The 14,962-nt window shown below is 39.5% G+C and overlaps 1 protein-coding gene across 6 annotated transcripts in view; it reads left to right on the forward strand.

Moving 5' to 3' along the window:
• Positions 1-14,962, forward strand: part of CTNND2 (catenin delta 2) — a 937,699-nt gene that overhangs the window by 158,200 nt on the left and 764,537 nt on the right. The gene's annotated exons all lie outside the window — the stretch shown is intronic.

The following is a 14,962-nucleotide window of genomic DNA, read 5'->3' on the forward strand; positions in this document are numbered from 1 at the left end:
TTGTAGTATAGTTTGAAGTCCATTAGTGCGATGCCTCCTGCTTTGTTCTTTTTGCTTAGAATTGACTTGGCTATGCAGGCTCTGTTTTGGTTCCCTATGAAGTTTAGGGTGTTTTTTTCCAGTTCTGTGAAGAAGGTCATTGGTAGCTTGATGGGAATACAATTGAATTTGTAAACTAGCCCGATTAATAAAAAAGAAAAGAGAGAATAACCAAATTGATGCAATAAAAAATGATAAAGGGGATATCACCACAGATTCCACGGAAATCCAAACCATCATCAGAGATTATTACAAACTCTATGCACATAAACTAGTAAACCTGGAAGAAATGGATAAATTCCTGGACACCTGCATCCTCCCAAGCCTAAACCAGGAAGAAGTCGAAACTCTGAATAGACCAATAACAAGGTCTGAAGTCGAGGCAGCTATTAAGAGCCTACCACCCAAAAAAAAGCCCAGGTCCAGATGGGTTCACAGCCGAATTCTACCAGACATACAAAGAGGAGCTGGTACCATTCTTTCTGAAACTATTCCAGACAATCCAAAAAGAGAGAATCCTTCCCAAATCATTTTATGAGACAAACATCATCCTAATACCAAAACCCAGCAGAGACTCAACAAGAAAAGAAAACTTCTGGCCAATATCCATGATGAACATAGATGCAAAAATCTTCAATAAAATACTGGCAAGCCGATTGCAATAGCACATCAAAAAGCTTATCCATGATCAAGTAGGATTCATCCCAGGGATGCAAGGCTGATTCAACATACACAAGTTTATAAATGTAATTCACCACATAAACAGAACCAAAGACAAAAACCACATGATTATCTCAATTGATGCAGAGAAGGCCTTTGACAAAATTCAACAGCACTTCATGCTAAAAACCCTCAATAAACTAGGTATTGACGGAACGTATCTCAAAACAATAAAAACTATTTACGACAAACCAACAGCCAGTATCATACTGAATGGGCAAAAACTGGAAGCATTCCCTTTGAAATCTGGCACTAGACAAGGATGCCTTCTTTCACCACTCCTATTCAATATAGTACTGGAAGTTCTAGCCAGAGCAGTCAGGCAAGAAAAAGAAATAAAGGATATTCAAATAGGAAAGGAGGAAATCAAATTGTCTCTATTTGCAGATGACATGATTGTATATCTAGAAGACCCCATCATCTCAGCCCAAAATCTCCTGAAACTGATAAACCACTTCAGCAAAGTCTCAGGATACAAATTCAACGTGCAAAAATCACAAGCATTCCTATACACCAGTAATAGACTTAAAGAGAGCCAAATCAAGAACGAACTGCCATTCACAATTGCTACAAAGAGAATAGAATACCTAGAAATACAACCAACAAGGAACGTAAAGGACCTCTTCAAGGAGAACTACAAACCACTGCTCAACGAAATAAGAGAGGACACAAACAGATGGAGAAACATTCCATGTTCATGGTTAGGAGAATCTAATTAATTTTCAAACACTGATTGATACTGTCTCTGTTGTGATAGGTTAAACATATAGGCTGCGTACAGCTGTCTGCAGCATGAGATTTTTGTCCCTGACTGCCCATTGATAGCAATTCTGGAAAAACTAGATATGTCATTGAGCTCGGGTATCTTGAGAAACTGTGAAGTGACAGACACATATTTGCAATCAATATGAAGTGTAAATTGCCATAATTTGAGTGGACACTTTCAAGTACTATGAAGTAAGAACATGTTGTGAACCACTGTGTAGCTGGCATTTGGGGACCTTCTGTTTAATAGATTGTGACAGTCAAATTTGGCAATTCACAGTGATAAAATTGTTGTGACTGGCTTAAGCATGATTTTGTATGTGTGTGTGTGTGTGTATCAGATTTTATCATGTAAATCTGTGATTAAATGGGGAATATAAGCTGGAAACCTGCATATTTATTACTAGGGAGAAAATTTAGGATGATAGGTTTTATTTCACTTATAAGCTTAGATGCTTTTGCTCAGTGTCTTGCCCAGATGCAGTGAATGAGATGGATTCGAAGTCTACAGGAGCTGTGTGAGAGGAACTCCAGCAGCTGAGACATTTGGCAGTGACAGAGTATTCTGGACAGTCACAGTGTGTGATGAACACTGTATTAGGGGCTGTGCTAAGTGTGATTCTTTGAAGTTTCAGCCAGAAGAATAGTCAATTCACCATTGAGCTTCTTTTTTATGAAATACATTAGAACTTCTCCTTTTATTGTGGAAAAGCCAAATTTTAAGGTACTGTGCCTATTTCAATTTCTGCTCAATCTACTGTTAGTTTGATGGCTCTGTAATTTTAGAATCACAGACTTTATTTTTCTGGCATAAGGGTAAGTATCTCTGTAGCTTGGTAAACCCATCAATCAGCTGTTGAAATATATCTGTGTTTTCTGGGGGAACTAAGATGATTGTTGATTCAAAAAGTGGGTCACTGTCTAATGTGTAGTAAAGATGAACTCTAGAACTTACCTTATCATTATTATTAATTTTATCTAAACATATTTCCATTATAAATGTAGACATAAGTGTGGTTGGTGGAAATATATATGGTTTGGCTGCTTAAATATTATGTATCAACCAAACTCATTAATTTGAATATTTCTATTTTTATAGATTTATATTTAGTAGATTTAATTTAATATATTGAATATTTATATTTGTAAACCTTGGAAGAGTTATAGGACATTTATGTGCCAGTGTTTTAAGTGTAAAATTTCTTGACATTTTAAAATGGGGCTGATAATAAAATATAAATGTTCTTCATTTTGACTTATTCAATAAGTATTTAAGGATGCCAGCTCTTTACCAGGCATTATTCTAGGCACTGAGGTTATAAATATGAATAAGACCCAATTTCTGTACTCAAAGAATTCATGAACTAATTAGGAGATATAAAATGTAAAATATATGGTATTTCCACAGATCTAAGATATTGAGTATATCAGTGATTTAATAACACTTTTAGCTGCAAGTGACAGAAAATTTATCCTGAACAAATTAAAGGTAAAGGGTACTGCAGTCACATGAAGGAGCATCCTGATTTCAAAAATAGGAAAAGTTTTTTTTTAAGCTTGAAGAGATAAGATCATCACAGTTTATAATGATCATGTAAAACTTGAGGAAAGTTCAAGCTTTGAAGGTAACAGTAAAGAGGAAGTGAAGTGATTCATGGTGCCTGGAGTTATCCAAAAGATTTCATGGAGGAAGAAATGCCTCCATAGGACTATGAAAGCAAAAAGAGAAAGGGAGTTTGGTAGCAACAAAGGTCTTGGTGATGATAAAGGGAAGATTATAAACTGGATTGTGGTAAACTGAATTGTGCACATGCAGGAAGAGAACCCTGTGTGTTCACAATACAGTTTAATAAGATGTATTGGGAGCTGCAAGAGGCTTGCTGTGTGTAGCGTAAGGTTTGGGAGGAGAGGCAACAGTCCTAAGAATGGAGGCCAGGCAAAGTGACTCACACCTGTAATTCCAGCACCTTGAGAGGCTGAAGCGGGCAGATCACAAGGTCAGGAGTTAGAGACCAGCCTGGCCAGTATGGTGAAACCCCGTCTCTACTAAAAATACAAAAATTAGCCAGGGGTGGTGGCTCATAACTGTAGTCCCAGCTACTTAGGAGATTGAGGCAGGAGAATCCCTTGAACCCAGGAGGCGGAGGTTGCAGTAAGCCAAGATTGCGCCACTACACTCCAGCCTGGGTGACAAGGTCTTTAAAAAAAAAAAAAAAAAGATGTGTGGGCCAGGGCAAGAACAGCCTCATACATCATACAAAGCAGATTGAACTCTACCCTCTGTGTCAGTGGTTTCCAAACTGTTTTGTATCCATTAATTTAATGGGTATCACTAGAATTTTAAATAAAAGGGAAAAAATTGAAAACGTAGCATGTCACTTCCTTTTTCATGAAGTCTTGTTTCAGTTAAAATACATGATTATGTGTCACTGGGCCATGAGATAAAACACATTTTATGTTAAAGTTTGGAAACCTCTATTTAGGTGCAGAGATCCACTCAAATAAATTTAGGGAAAAAGCACCCTGTGATCAGATGGTTGGTAAGGAAGATTGACACTCTTAACAAATAATGCATGGAGTTGATTGAAGGAGGTAATATTGCAGGTATGAGAGGCAGGTTAGGAAGGTTTTGTGTGTGCAAGAGACTAGGAGTCATGCTGAATTTGGTGTGTTTCTGAGGTTCTGATGGAGTTGTTTGTAATAGGTTATGGCTTATTACAAATGTATAGGTATGGACATCAGCTCTGATGTCTCAGCTTGAGGTAAACAACTGAGTCATTACTTGCACATCCAGTCTTGGATGGGCATGGCTTTGCCAAAGACTTGTCTGGACAGTGTTCAGTGAGAAGAAATAGAAGGTGTAGACCCCATTAGAAACTCATATATGTACAACAGTGGCTTTCGGCCTCATTGTGCTAGCCTTCTCCCAGGATTCCACAAGCAGTTGTGGAGACTTCATTTGTTAATATAATAATATAGTACCCCATGAAGGGCCCATCTGAAAAGGACTCCTGAGACTGCCTCGATTGAACCAACATGTGTGAGGATGACAACATTGCCCACAATGTACATGCCACACTTCCATTATTAGGATATGACACAGAATTCCAGGAAAATGCAGATCCGTAAATACAATACTTCCTTGGTTTATAAAACAATGATAATATAGTATGTTATATATTAGTTATTTTCTGAAATTAGCAGGTTCAAGTGCAAGATCATTGACAAATCCAAGGTCATCATCCAATTTCTTAAAATCCTTAGCTGGGTGTGGTGTGTCATGCCTGTATTCCTGTAATCCCAGTACTTTGACCAAGGTGGGCAGATCGCTTGAGCTCAGGAGTTCGAGACCCACCTGGGCAACATGGTGAAACCCCATCTCCACTAAAAGCACAAAAATTAGCTGGGAATAGTGGCACATGCCTGTAGTCCGAGGTACTTGGGAGGATCACCTGAGCCTGGCAGGTGGGGGTTGCAGTGAGCTGAGATCATATCACTGCACTGCAGCCTGGGGAACAAAGCAAGACCCTGTCTCCAAAAAGCAAAACAAAACCAAAACCAAACCCACAAAATCCTCTTCAAGGATCTACCAACAGCATGGCTGCTGCCCCCACTTTTCTTCTATGGCAGCGTTTCGAGTTTCACCCATGCTTTCTGCATCTCAGCCCAGTTGCTCCTTTCCTGCTCCTCACGTCTCCCCATATACATTTATTCTGGTCCTTTTCACTCTGCTCCAACCCTCTGCCATTACACTGTCAGTCACTCCATCGCCTACCCTTTTTTATTCTTTCCCCTCAGTCCTCAGGTCTGAGGATACCCTGATTGCTGTTGAGAGATCTGTCAGTTCAGCCCTGAGAACCTGACCTGTTGCTTGATTGATGTACGTTGTCCTTGCTTCACCTGTGGTGTCAACTGTGGCTTTCAAGTCACAAGCTTGCCTGGGGCAGAGCTCAGAAGCAGCAGCCATTGATTCACCCTTAACTACTGGCCTGTTTTTAAAAGCAGTACCTTTTCAATAATATTCTTAAGATAGGTAAGTTGTTAGTGTAATGCTTATTAAGATTAGATGAAAGTGGCTGAGATCATCCTTTCGAAAGAGGACTGTGAGACATTTAGAACATAGCCAAAGGAAGACCTCCTCCCATCCTCACTGACCACATTTTGCTAGAGCCTGGCTGCTTAGGTGTTTCCCCTGTGTGAGCACCACCATTCCATCTTGCTTTGTAGAAGTCACCACAGAAGCTTCCTTTTTACCTTCATGCGTAATTTATGTCACGAAGAATAATAACTCAGGTGGACATGAAGTCTGTGGTGATATTCAGGATGGTCCCATCCTCCTCAATGAACAGCTCTTACAAGGAGACAGAATGGGTTTCCTGCCCCACCAAGCTAGGTTGAACCTCCCACGGTTCCTACCATTCTGAACATGCAGGTAGAATGATCATCCCCTTGTGTTTGATGCATGAGCTCAGCCCTGAGATCCCACCAGCTCTCCATCCTCCTGCCATCACATCTTCCTCTACAGCAGCAAATGGCCTGTGTGGCTGACTCTATGAATAATACCTGATGCCACACCTCCAACTTCTCAGGTGGAACTGAACATTTTTCTCTCTCCTGCCTTTGTCTGCTTATGCCCTTGCGATTGTGTGTTCTGACTATTGCTTAGTAGTGCTGTTTCCCATCCTTGCATGATGTCCTCTGTATGTTTCACCAGATTCTATTTGCAAGCTATTGGTTGCAAGCATCAGGTTCTGGAAGCCTACTTGATCGATGTTTCTACCTTATCCAAAGTGTACATCATTCTTGGGTGGTTGACTGAGTGGAAAGTCTTAACCTAGTCAGAGGATTTCTGAAAAGCAGCTATCTTGAGTTGAAATAAAGGAATATCATTTCAAATATCACATAAAGAAATGCTCCTAATGCAAAGCCCATTTTATTTATGTTACATGCTCTTGTAAGGAATTATTACCAATTTTACTTTAATCATTCATATATTAGCTCAACAAATATTTTAACTAGATTCTGTATATTACATGCTGAGCTAGCTGTGGGAAATTGAACGTAGACCAAGACAGACTGAGTTTCTGCCTTACTTGTATGTAGTTTTGACAACTATTATTATATTGTTTATATTATGATGAGTGATAACTTCAGATTTCTCTTTATAAAGTAAGAAGTGAGAATGAATGTATTTTTACATGTGCAGAGCACGTCTGAGCAAGAATGATGTGATATCCGTTTCTCTTGGTAGTGACATACTAGTTACAAGTAGAGAACTGCAGTTTTGGTGATGAGAGTGATTACACAAATGAGGTGCTCAATACGGTTGTTCATGTTGCTCATTTGTACTAATTGACACATTCTGTATACCCGAATATGCATAAAAAGGTGTTTATGCTCATTCTTCAATTATACATAGTAAGAGTCTTTAAAACATCACCTATTTTGTAGAAGATTTTAAAAATAAAATGTCAAAATATGTAAATTTCAAAAACATTCAATGGCTCATATTTACATATGTATTTAAATAATAATACTTGAGATGTTCTCATGCCCTATTTCATTATTCACTTGGGTGTAAGGTGATGGCAAATTATGAAAGTAATGCCTAATGATAGAAGTAAAGTCAAAAGCAGAAGTAATTCTGTTTTGGTAACATTTGTTTTTAGAACATAGGGTCAAGCAAGAACAGGGAGGCGGGTGGGTATTCTCTGGAAGAAATGGAAGTCATTTCTTTGACCTACATGAGAGAAGGAAAGAAGGCTAAGTGTGGCCGTATTCAGGGTTTCCTTGTTTGTTTGGCGTGAGGGGGTAGGAAGTCAAGGTAGTTAACATCGGAATCCCTGGCATTAAGTTAGTGGCTGAAGGCAAAAGAAGAAAGTGAGAGAAGAGTTATAAATGTTTCTAGCTACTCTAGATAAAAGATAAAAAGGGACCTTCCTGAAGCAAAGGAACAGGAGGGGAAACAAGATTTGACAAGCAACGTTTAGAAGTCATCAATCTTTACATTCCCTGACTGACATCAGAGTGTGGTTTGCCAGAGAGCTCAGCTGCCCAGATGTCAGCAGCATGGAAGAGTCACATGTAGATTTCAGGTTGAAAAGTTTGCAAGCAAGGTTGGCTTTCCTTGTCCCAAGTCTGTTCCACTCACAGTCTTGACATCTTGGCCATTGACCGGCCACTCAGGCCAAGCCCTTGGACTCACATGGACTCCTTTCTCCGTGGCTCAATCCACATAGACTCTTTCAGGAGTCCCACCAGTTCTCCCTTCAAATTACCCTGATAATCTGACTGCTTCTCAAGACCTCTCTTGCCTGAATTCATCTGCTGATGGAAGATTACATCAGAGAGTTGCCTATTGGGTATAGACTGGGGCCATCAGTAGAACCTTCTGCAGTGATGGAGATATTCTACTTCTCAACATTCAATACTGTACCTACTGGCCAACTCTAGCTATTGAGCACTTGAAATATGAATAGTTTAATTGACTTAATTGACTTTTTAGTTTAGTTTTTTTTTTTTTTTTTTTTTTTTTTTTTGAGATGGAGTCTCGCTCTGTTGCCCAGACTGGAGTACAGTGGTGTGATCTCAGCTCACTGCAAACTCCACCTCCCGGGTTCAAGTGATTCTCTTACCTCAACCTCCTGAGTAGCTAGGACTACAGCGCATGCTAGTATTCCTGGCTAATTTTTGTATTTTTAGTAGTGACAGGGTTTTACCGTATTGGTCAGGCTGGTCTTGAACTCCTGACCTCATGATCTGCCTGCTTCAGCCTCCCAAAGTGCTGGGATTACAGGTGTGAGCCACAGCACCTGGCCTTAATGTTATTTTAATTAAAATTTAGATAGTCATATATGGCTAGGGGCTGCTATAGTGCAAATCTAACTAATGAAATACCTAGCTTCCCACAGCATACTTGGAGTTTGGAAATGCTGGAATTTGAAGCATGTGACTTCAGAGCATGAGGGCCTTAGGACCCAAAAGTGACAGAATGAGAGGAGAATTGGAAGGATAACAGGTCATGGTCCACAGAGAGGGGAGGGAAACTAAGAAGGAGAAAAACCCATATCATAGCCAAAGGAACTTACTGCTAAATTGGAGAGGAGGAGACCACCAAGTAAGAAAGACACAAGTGTGCTGAGGGTGTCACTTAATTGGATGGTTGTCTGGCACAGACGTCGTCAGTTATTCTGTTGATGATGGCCATGTTTTGATGTGTAAGTCATCAGTTGCTGTGGAGAAGTGACTAAAGAAAGAACAAGTTCAAATATTAAGAATTTGTGTGTGTGTGTGTGTTTGTGTGTATGATGGATGTCAATAAAACATGACATTTACTATTGTCCCTGCATTAATGACAAGAGAGTTTGGCCTTCCAAAATGCAGGTAAGATTCTAGCATGTTGCCAAGTGTAATATAAATTTATTGAGACTCCTATTTGGGAAAGAAAAGTTTAGACTATTCATTTGGATATCTTAGCATCTTATTACCTATGGTTATAAAAGTTCAAATTGAAAAGAACTTTTTTCAACATGCAGGGCCTACCTGCTTTTGCTGTTATTGTCATGCCAGCCAATTTTTCTGAATTTTTGATTGCATCATTTATGGAAGTGGTAGTATTATGCATGTTTAGGGTACTGTTTTGTTCTGTAGGTTTATTTCATTCAATAGGGTACCTCCTACTGTAAGCTTTGCTTTATCCCGGCGTGTGGATTTGAAGCAAGGGTGGGACATATGCTTCCTCCTGAGACCTGTGATTCATTTTAGATGAAGATGTTACCAAGAGATGTTTTGCCCTGCTCCTGTCAGTTCCCAAGACTCCACACCCAGCCCCCAGGGGAATGAAGGGAAAGAAAGGTGAGAACAATTAAACCCTTCTCATATTGGTCAGCTCATGCTGCCATAACACAATACTACAGACTAAATGACTTAAATAGCAGAAATTTATCTTCTCATATTTCTGGAGACCAAAATTCCAAGATCAAGGAGCCATGAGGCCGCCTCTCTTCTTGGCTTGTGACAGTACTTTCTCATTCTGTCTTCTTACAACCTCTGTCTATGTGTATGCAAAGGGAGAGAGAGACCTCTGATGTCTCTTGCTCTTCTTTTTTTTTTTTTTTTTTTTTTTTTTTTTTGTTTTTGAGATGGAGTCTTACTCTGTTGCCCAGGCTGGAGTGTAGTGGTGCAATCTCGGCTCACTGAAACCTCCGCCTCCCAGGTTCGAGCGATTCTCCTGCCTCAGCATCCTAGTAGCTGGGATTACAGGCATTTGCCACCATGCCGGGCTAATTAATTAATTAATTAAATTTTTTTAGTAGAGACAGGATTTCACTATCTTGGCCAGGCTGGTCTTGAACTCCTGACCTCATGATCCACCACCTCAGCCTCCCAAAGTGCTGGGATTACAGGCATGAACCACTACACCTGGCCTCTTACTCTTCTTACAAGCACACCAAGTCCTGTTGTATTAGGGCCTCACTGCTCGGTGACCTCATTTAACCTTGACCACCTCGCTAAAGGCTCTGTCTCCAATACAATCACATGAGGGGTTAAGGCTTCATCATATGAATTTGGGGAACACAGTTCTGTCTGTAACACTGTTCATGCATGTATGGGCATAGAGCAATGTGACTTGCACCCTGAAACTGCTAGTATTATTGTTTTATCGTTTTCTGGACATAGGACTTGTTGGTACCAAGTTCTGCTAGAAGAACCCACCCGAAATTTAGGGTTGTTTTTCCCTGACTGCTGTCTCTTTTTCTCATGTGGAAGATGGGTTTGTCTAAAATGCAGCTTGGGTATTTGCAGATTATAATTCTACCATGTATAGGAAGACTTCTTACATGGTAACCATTTCAAGGATGGCAAGAAGGGCTGTAGAAGGTGACTAAACCTGTGGGAAATGTGCACTGTATTCATAATTGAATAAAAGCTAAGTCAAAGAGGTGCATTTTTCTATATTAGGTTAGCAAAATCCTGAGAAGATAATGGAGATCAGTGTGGTTAACGTTGTGTTGAGGTGACATTCTCATGACCTTTCCAGTGCACGGGTAGGCTAGACCAGCCTGGCAGCAGGACTTTGACTAACAAAAGGCTGAAAAATACAGATTCCTTGTTTTATCAGTTCTACTGCTTGGAACCCATCTATTAAACATGTCATAGATATAAAATGGAGTAAAAATCACATAAAAAACAGGTAGATAACTTTCAATATAAACAGATTATTGAATACTAAGTATTTATTATAATTAAACTGTAGATAAATATTTGCTGATATAATTGTTCATGAGATGTTGCTGAACAAAATATAAAAATAAAAAACCTTGCATTAGTATGTGATTATGTAAAAATCATTCTGCAGAATAAGTTATATCAGAAATAATAAATCACCAAAATCCCCGTCAAAGTAATTTTACTTATCTAGGATGGCAAAATTGCTGGTGGTTGCTCTTCCTTTGTTCTTGCTTTTTGCTTTTTATTTCTCTGTACTACCCAGATTTACTGGATTTAGCACAGATTAAATACTGTTTTTTAGTATATTGGCTGTGATTAAGACTAAAGTGGGCATATAACTGCAAAGTTAGAGGCTTAACACTACTTATGCTTACCCTAAGGCCATTGGGAATTGATTGGGGCAGGTTTTTTGCAGGTTTCCTGTCTCTCTTCTGTGTGCCCTGATACGAGAAGACTGTGATTGGAGGGTGACTGTTTTTTCTTCCAGATATAGTGAGGACCAGTATTTAAATTCTGATTTAAAAAATCATGAATCATGGAAATTATTCAAAGTCATTTGCATTCAGGAATAGAGGTTGCCGTAGGTAGCAATAGCTCTGTATGGTGGAATAAGCCTTGAAGATTCTACTTCTCTTTCTGTTATTGCTGTAAGGAGAAAGGAGGTAGATAAACAGGCCTAATTATTCTCTATACTGTGTGGGTCACAGTTGTCAAGTGCCCAGGGAGAAACCTTGATTCAGTGCCTATTAAATCCCATATTTTTTATGACAGGTCACTGTTATACTTTTAAAGAGTTTCATTTTCTAAAAATTAGTTTGTAGAGTAGCATTTAGGAGGCAGTACAGATTACGGGAAATAGGCTGACACATCAAAGGACATTGAAATAGGAATTAAAAGGCAGAAAGCCTGAGTTCTGGGCCCACGTATGTGACTTAATAACTTTGGGCCTTTAAACAATTTCTTTGTCAAAAATAGGTTGATAGTAATACTGACTCAGAGCCTGAATTAATGTGGGCCCAATAAAATTTAAAGAAAACAACAAATAGTAATTTAAAATAGGCAAGACTCCCCTTCTCTTGGCATGAGGTGCTCCTTGTGTGAGTCCATTCTCATGCTGCTAATAAAGACATACTCAAAACTGGGTAATTTATAGAGAAAAAGAGGCTTAATGGACTCATAGTTCTGTATGGCTGGGGAAGCCTCGTGATCATAGTGTAAGGTGAAGGAGGAGCAAAGGCATGTCTTACATGGTGGCAGGCAAGAGAGCATGTGCAGGGGAACTGCCCTTCCTAAGACTGTCAAGTCTCATGAGAATTATTCACTATCACAAGAACAGCACAGGCAAAATTTGCCCCCATGATTTAATTACCTCCCACCTGGTTCCTCTCACTACAGGTGGGGATTATGGGAGCTACAATTGAAGATGAGATGGGGGAGCAGTGCATAGCCAAACCATATCATCTTGCATAGAGTCCCCTGTGAACCCATGGACATTGGTAGAAGCGGTGATAAAAGATCACAGTGGCTCTCTGGGAGATCAGAGATGACTGCACACAAGAGCTGCATTGTCCTTCCTTCTCACTTTGTGCTCTCTTCTCCCATTTCTCAAACCTTTCCTAGATGGAAGTTCATACGTTCCACTCTTTTACCTGGACACATTTGTTGAACTGCTTATTGACCTTCTAAGTGATTAAGAGACTTGATCAAATAAGAAAACCATATGAGAAAGCATGTCAAATACATAAGTATACTTTATTATGTTCTTCCTAACCCATCATCGTAACTTATGCAAATGTCTTTCTTTCATCCTGTTGGTATTCATCACCTTCAGTACTTTAAACTTTTTAGCTATGGTTGCATTTTGTCAAATCATGTTTAATCTGTTCCTTACTCTTTTCTCAAATTCTACTCTGTTGATATTATTTCCCCAAAACTTCTCACATATTCTGTTTGTAACAGATTTACTTTTCCAATACCATTCCAATCCCCATTGGTGATATTACTGTAATTACCTCATAAAATTTAAACATTTCAAAAATTAGATGGAATGTTCAATAAGAAATTTGGATGACTGCTTTTTTTGTCATATATTTTAAGTAAAATTCTATAATGGGGACTTTTTAGGTTTTCCTGTCTCTATTAACTAGACATAGCTAAAAACATGGGCAAAGGCTACTGTGGAAATAAACATCTCTTAATGTAAAACGCAGGATGCTTAGATATGGCATAATAGAAAATATCTTTTAACATTTACACAACCGTGGTTCCATGGGGGATATGTAATATAATAGCTTTAGGCAAGAAAATAATTTATATTTACTCTCAGTCTTTTATGGAGATGGGGATTTTGTAATGCCTTGGTAAATATCACCCTCAGTTAACTATCGCTTTCTCTGTTGATCATTGCTAGATGATATATATAATAAATACTTCAGTCCCCCTTTTAGTCCATTTGAGCCACTATAACAAAATACCATAAATTGGGTCCTTGTAAACAGCAGAAATTTATTTCTTGCAGTTGTGGAGCTGGGAAGCCCAAGATGAAGTCCTGGCAGATTTAGTGTTTGGTGAGGGCCGACTTTCTGGTTTATAGATGATGCCTTATTGCTGTGCCCTCCCATACTGGGAGGATTGAGAAGTTTCTCTCAGGCCTCTTTTATAAGGACTCACCCTATTTATGGGGGCTCCACCCTCTTGACCTCATCCCCTCTCAAAGGTCCCGCCTTCTACTACCATCACCTTGGGTATTAGTATCTCAGCATATGAATTTGGCAGACATCAACATTCAGACCACAGCAATCTCATTTATTTGTGCAGGAAAGAGAGGAACAATTCTGAGAATCTTGTTTTTAACCTGTACATAATGCATCTACTTATGCATTGGCTCTAATGTTATTTGAATTTTTGCTTTCTTTCATAAATGAATTCAGACAAAATCAACTGTGGCAAATGGCCTTGCCAGTTTTTGTCTGCTGTCTGTCACAGATTAGGAACTCAGTAAATATTTGTGGAGTAGATTAGTTATTGACTGTATTTCATAATACCAGCTAAGCTTCTTATGTTAATTCAGGTATCTCTTTAATTATTGGTAAATTATTAATCATGGCTTCTGTATGATTTTCTTACAAAGGGAAATGTCTGATAGATTTTCTTTTGAGTTGGAAATATATGGTATAGGAAAAACCCTCTCAAACTTTATTTTTTCTTCTACTCTCACACAACAGCAATCATCAACACAGAAGAAGACTTCTGTGACCAAATGTGTGGGTTTTCCCCCCTCACACACCAAGCAACAGACACAACTGGGTGTCCTCTAATTCAGTTCTGGCACTCTCTACTACACTGTCTACTCTCAGATAGTGTCAGAGCCTACAGGTTGAGGGCTCAGTCCCCAAGACTGTCCCATCCCCCCGGACACCAACTGCAAGTCCAGGCCTCAGAACTTCTGACCAACAGGGTTCGAGCTGGGGTTCCCATAGTTCCTGGGTTGGATTCCATTAATTTGCTAGGGCAGCTCCGAGAACTCAGGATGCACTTAGGTTTACAAGTTTATTTCAGAGGATATCACAAAGGATACAGATGAAGATATGTGTAGGGCGTCTGATATGCCACCCTCTCCAGGAACCTCCATGTGGTCAGCTCTCCAGAAGTTCTACAAACCCAGGCCTCTGGGGTTTTAAGGAGGCTTCTTAACATCAGCATTCTTTTCCCCAGGGCGTGGTGGCAGGACTCTCTCTGGAATGAGGGTCTTATGACCCACAATCAGAAAGGAGGCAGGGAAGGTTAGAGTCCTGCCTTGGATCAGGTAAAAGGAGGTCAGAGGAAGGCCAGAGAGATTGTTTTCAGACGCCTGAGATTCAGAGATTGCTTTCCTGAGGCCAGACACACCCAACACCATCACAAGACTGTAATAGGGTCTGTAAGAGATACGAGCCAGGAACCAAGGAGGAAACATATAATAATGACACATGTACCAATAGGCAGGTAATACATTTGCCTAAAGTAGTCATAAATTTGTAGCTGGACTCGCTTCTTAGACTCATTACTCTTTATTGCCTTACTCTTATACTCTCTCCTTTAATTTCTCATCATTTCTCCGTTTATCTGAAAGACAGAGCACAAGGTGTGAGTGTGAAGTGGAATTTAGTTGGGCTTGATAAAAGGGTAAAACATTCTATTTCTTGTACTATTACTTTGCTTTGCTCGT

This window comes from Saimiri boliviensis, chromosome 1, assembly GCF_048565385.1.
Source record: "Saimiri boliviensis isolate mSaiBol1 chromosome 1, mSaiBol1.pri, whole genome shotgun sequence".
NCBI classification, from domain to species: Eukaryota; Metazoa; Chordata; class Mammalia; order Primates; family Cebidae; genus Saimiri; species Saimiri boliviensis.